This window comes from Nanorana parkeri, unplaced genomic scaffold (assembly GCF_000935625.1).
Source record: "Nanorana parkeri isolate BGI_ZX_2015 unplaced genomic scaffold, ASM93562v1 scaffold2058, whole genome shotgun sequence".
Lineage (NCBI taxonomy): Eukaryota > Metazoa > Chordata > Amphibia > Anura > Dicroglossidae > Nanorana > Nanorana parkeri.
In genome coordinates this window covers 49,403-54,888 of record NW_017308326.1, presented here as the reverse complement: position 1 = coordinate 54,888, position 5,486 = coordinate 49,403, and the positions used below count along the sequence as shown (strand labels likewise).

The window sequence follows — 5,486 nt, the reverse complement described above, 5'->3', positions numbered from 1 at the left end:
CCACTTCTCTAGAGTCCAGTGGCGGTGTGCTTTACACCACTGCATCCGACGCTTTGCATTGCACTTGGTGATCTAAGGCTTGGATGCAGCTGCTCGGCCATGGAAACCCATTCCATGAAGCTCTCTACGCGCTGTTGTTGTGCCAATCTGAAGGTCACACGAAGTTTGGAGGTCTGTAGCTATTGACTCTGCAGACAGTTGTTGACTTCTGCGCACTTCAGCATGCGCTGACCCCGCTCTGTCATTTTATGTGGCCTACCACTTTGTGGCTGCGTTGTTGGCTGAGTTGCTGTTCCCAGGTGCTTCCACTTTGTTATAATACCACTAACAGGTGACCGTGGAATATTTAGTAGCAAGGACATTTCACGGAACACCTGAATTCAATGATTTGGAGGGGTGTCCCAATACTTTTGGCAATATAGTGTATAATCTTATATTCAGCTCATGTCACAGTAAGTTTAAGCACATAGTTCGGAATTCACTGTTTTATACAACTAAATAAATAAATCAAATATTTTTTGTTCTCTTTAAAGATAAATTCCATCCTTGGAAATATGGATTGAGAATTAGTAACACTCAGTAGGTAGTCAAAAATTTCACCAGTCAGCATGACCGGACTATAGCCTTGCAATTTATGTTAAAAAAGTTTGGGGACACATAGAGCTTTCTTTTGGAGGTATATAATCACCACGGGGGGTATTTTTTTTTTTACTATATAATTTAAAAAGTACCATAAATGTAAAAAAAAAAACAAGAAAGTTTCCCTACGTTATGTTATAAAACATTTATTCTTACCCATATTTTTAGTAAAACATAAAAGTCAGCGTCAGGCGCACCTGACGAATATATGCGTGTATGTTATGGGCGCGGACTCAAAAAATTAGACAAGCTTCTTTTTAGGCAGACTTATGTATTTTTGGCTCCATAGAGTTTATTGGGAATGAGCGTACGATACCTAAAGATGCTCACACTCAAGTGTGAATGGGGCTCAGAACACTTTTGAGGGAATTTATCAAAAATGGAGCAGACAAAATCTGGAGCAGCTGTGCATGGCAACCATTCAGCTTCTCTCTCCAATCTGTTCAGTTAAGATTTGAAAATGAAAGAGAGAAGCTTGATTGCCATGCACAGCTGCCCTAGATTTTGTCTGCTCCCGTTTGGATAAATTCCATTCTTTATCTTTTATACTTGTTCCAGGTCAGTGGCTCAAAAAGCAATGAAGTCAATGAATCACCATGACAGCCAGGCAATTAGCATTTTGGATGGAATGGCCAGCGATGGTGGACATCATGATTTTTTTAATGACAGGTTTCTTATAAAGCCATGGACTAATTACAACAGCCCGGGCAACTAGCATTTTTGGCAGGTAGTCAATAGTGTTGTGCGGGGTGCAAACCCAGTTTGCCGGCATTCACCCAAACCCGTGCAAGTCTATCACTGACACACTCCTGGCCAGGAAGGGGGTCTAAACACCTGGTCTTGAAGTGGTTAATACACACCTATTCTAAATATAAACTAGCAAGATATACCTCTGCCACCGTCTGTTCCAATGCCACCCCTGCCCATTACCACATACACACGATTTTTAAGAAACTGCCTTTGGTTAATCAAATCATGCAGCTTACCCGATCAGCATCACCTTTAACTCCAAAAACACTTCCGCATTCGCCGGCAACCAGCGGCGCGCCTCTCTGACGTCAGCGTGTCTTCTTTCGATGACGTCCAAGTCATGCGCGACCGGTGTTCTATCGAAAGTTCCAACTCCTCGAGTTCTCCAACTGCCTAATTTCCGGTTTAGTAGGCACTAAGAGGTTTGACCAAGAAAGCTGTTCTGCACGAGCGCCAGCCGCGGCATTGCCCTATAGACATAGACCACAGCAATGAAGTATTAAAATGAAGTAGGATCACACTAATCCAGCACGTTATTGATCTCGGGTGCCCCACTCAATATGGCCGCCGCTTGAGTGGGGCACCTGAGATTAATAACGTGCTGGATTAGTGTGATCCTACTTCATTTTAATACTTCATTTCTGTGGTCTACGTGTATAGGACAATGCTTGTGTTTTAGAATGAATGGGACTTTTGAGCTGGATAGTTTTTCAGAGCTGCCTGTAGAGGGAGCTGTGCAACACGCTTCTTGTACAGCTCATCTTTACCCATCATGGCTGTGTGAAGTGACAATGTAACAATCCGTTTACAGTAGAAGACTATATAATTTCGTGCAGAGAAGCATGTTGCTGTCTATTATATAGTGACAGATGACAAGGGTTGAACATTTGTATGGCAGGGCCAAGTAAAACAATCACATTTAATTCATCGGTAGCTATCTGTGACCTTTGTTCTGTCAGCATCAGACAGCACATCTGTAAATTGAAAATCTCCACAGCTGCAACTTCCTTTATGTGAATCAATGATTCATAAAATCACCCAAACCGAACTGCCCAATGGGCTTCAACAGGAAACGGTTATAACGAATTCAACAGGCACACAGACATTTGTGGTTTGGGCAGATTGGTGCACGTGACCACAAGATACATGCACTGCTCGCACATACATATAAGAATTGAAGGCGAATGAGCCTTTGTGGGGCATGCGGAGAGGAGATTTAATACGTAGAAAAACAATATGTGAATGTTTTTGGCACATTTAAAGACTGGTATGGCTATAGTACTGTATATTGTATTGACACTGGATTTTAACAACCAGCGTTTAGTGACACTCTAAAAATTGCGTATAGACCAATATCCCTGTGGAAGACCTTGGGGTGCAAGTACACTCATATTTCCCAACTGTCCCTATGGGAACCAACATCCTCTTTCCTCAATTGCCCCTGTTTCTGTTCTCCCAGTGCCCCTGAGAGACCCACACAATCGGTCTGCAAAATCAGACTCTGAAAGTAAAGGTGCCCATACACTGCACGATTATCGTACGATAATCGTATGCGATCGGTTTTTTGTACGATAATCGAGCAGTGTGAACGGAGACGTGCGACCGTTTCTACTGTACGGTCGCACGTCTTCTGTCGAACCAGCATGTTCGAAACCAGCCGGGAATCGTGCCACAGATGATCGAGTTGCAAATGTTACAATGAAAACACTTAACGCACCCCAGTTTACTCGACAGAGTCAGTTGAATTGGGCCATCGGTTGGGTGTTAGACCCTGTGCCCGAGACTATTGGACGGAACACTTCTTGCCTATATCTACTGCTTGCTAGCAGTAGATATAAGCAAAAAAAAACGGAGGGTTTAGAACCCCTTTAAGTTGATTATACAAGCAGATTGTATGGTCAGATTGTAATGTATATGGTAAACCTTACAGCAGGAGACTTAGGTGCAATGGGAGTAGAGATTAATAAAATGGCAGATATGTACTGGCACTTGGTGCCTACCTTTAAGTAGGGAACATTGCATACATTTCATCATGACAGGTTTATTTTAATGTATAACAACAAATAATACTGCACTGATGTTTCAGGGACGCAGTGAACCGGTTTTCAAACTGTAATAACAGATAACCAAAACCTGAGATGCATATCTAGGTGGAAGCAACAAACCTCCTAAAATAATAAAACCCCACCACAATAAAAAAGGAAAGTGAACATGTACTTTGTCCGTACAGGGTATTAGGTACCGTAGGCAGGAAGTGTTTACCTTCTATGCTGTTCCTTACTGCTCAAATCTGTTACAAGACCATTTGGAAATTTCAGTGACTTTAATACGTCAAGGCACACCTTCATATGATGTCACTTGAGACTAAGAAATGTCTGCTCAAACACTGAGCACTTCAAGGGGTCATGTGGTTTATCTCTAGTAAGCTCATAGTTATTGTTGCAGTGACCTTCATGCTTGCTTTTCCTGTTTTATTTTATTGTAAACATGAAGATTTCTAGATTCACCACTAGATGGTGTTCTACGTTTGACTTGGCCTCATTAACATCCATAATTAAAGATATCTCTGGGGAAATCACAAAACTCCCCTTGCGATCGGGCTAACCCCGCAGTGCAAGGGTTAAATGCTCATTTAGGTCTAGGCCTAGGGTTTTACGTACCTGCTTCCCTGGCAGTTGGTGCTATTCTCCAGCTTGCAGACTGTCTCTCTGCATCCTCATGTATAACGCAAGGCTATGGGCCCTGCATTGTACTTGATGACATCAGCAGGCCTCTTGAGTTTTTAAATACTAAAAAAGGGTCTAAAAAGGAAGGGAGACAACAAGTATTTCAAAAAATCAAGCACTCAATATATCCCAAACAGTTCAAATCCAAATTTTTTACGCCACTTAGCTCCCAGGCAATTTGTTCGCCAAGCCCTGTGTGAGCACCACCACAGAAGCATAGTGGGGTAAAGGCTGTGAGTGGCAGTCTTGTAGCTCAGAGGAGCCTGATTGAGCAGGGATGAAAGTCCTAATTTCAGGTACCCTAGACCGAATCAAGCATTTAATCTTTGTGGTGTGTGGACAGCCCCACTGCAAGTGGCTCTTCAATCACAGCTATCTGGCTTGACTGTCCTCTGCCTGGCTTTTGGAGTGCCATGTCTAAACCCCGCTGAAGCTTTTGTTGCAGGGATAGCCTGGAAGTGACCTTTGAGCACTGGGTTCCACGTAGGGTGCTTTGCAGAATCCATTCTGGTGAAAAGTTTGCCACAAAGCACTATCCAGGTCCAGTGCTGCTGGCTTAGACTCAGCGCTTTCCCTGTTTCCAGAGGCTCACTTTGTGAAAAAGTCAGTTGGGGCAAGCACCAGAAGATACCTCAAGTACATAGGTCTTTGGGCACCTTTCAAAATTCATTTTTTTTCCTGCCAGTTTGCACAGCAGAAGGGTTTAACACTGTGGAACTGAGCTCTGACATGATCTGTTGGGTAGAGTGTAGCAGGTACATGCCCTCTTTCCTGCCAGACAGTATCGGGTAAGCATCTCCCTGCTGCTGCTCCTGCTTGCAAAGAGCTATGTAGAACGTCAATCTTCGAACTGTTTCTGCTCCTACCTACAGTGACTTTGGTCACCTCCAGCCATCCAACCCTTACCTGCTACCAGCTGTCTGGGTTTTGTGAGTACCTGAGGCATTGTCTCATACCCAGAGCCTTAAAGTCCATTTCTAACTTTGTAAGTGATTAGCATTTATTGTGGCAGAGAGCTCAGTTGTAATATACACAGATTGCTTTCAACACACAGAGGCAGCCATTTCCATGAGGATATAAAGAGGAAAGCTGACAAAAACCTAAGTTTCTGTGTTCATATACAACAACTGCATATGCCTGCTTCATGTTCACTTGGTGTACATTGCTGGCATATGTTTTTTTTAAAATACCTCCGCAGGTGGAAATGGGCTTTATGTTGCCTTACTGACACACAGTAGAAAGGTATCATGGCACACTCAAAAAACCAGCATGTAAAACAACTTGTCTCTCCACTAAGGTTAATAACAGAGGTTTGGATACACGTCTTCTGCAGAAGACGTGTATCCAAACCTCTGTTATTAACCTTAGTGG

General features: G+C 43.1%; 1 protein-coding gene across 2 annotated transcripts in view; it reads right to left on the bottom strand.

Moving 5' to 3' along the window:
• DHDDS (dehydrodolichyl diphosphate synthase subunit) overlaps positions 1 to 1,714 on the bottom strand; it is a 12,272-nt gene extending 10,558 nt beyond the window's left edge. The window contains exon 1 of one of the 2 annotated variants that reach the window (XM_018572522.1): positions 1,626 to 1,714. The gene's annotated coding sequence lies outside the window, so the exon portion shown is untranslated. The remainder of the gene's footprint in view (positions 1 to 1,625) is intronic. The other variant, XM_018572523.1, reaches the window with a different exon arrangement.
• Positions 1,715 to 5,486: the final 3,772 nt, after the last annotated feature.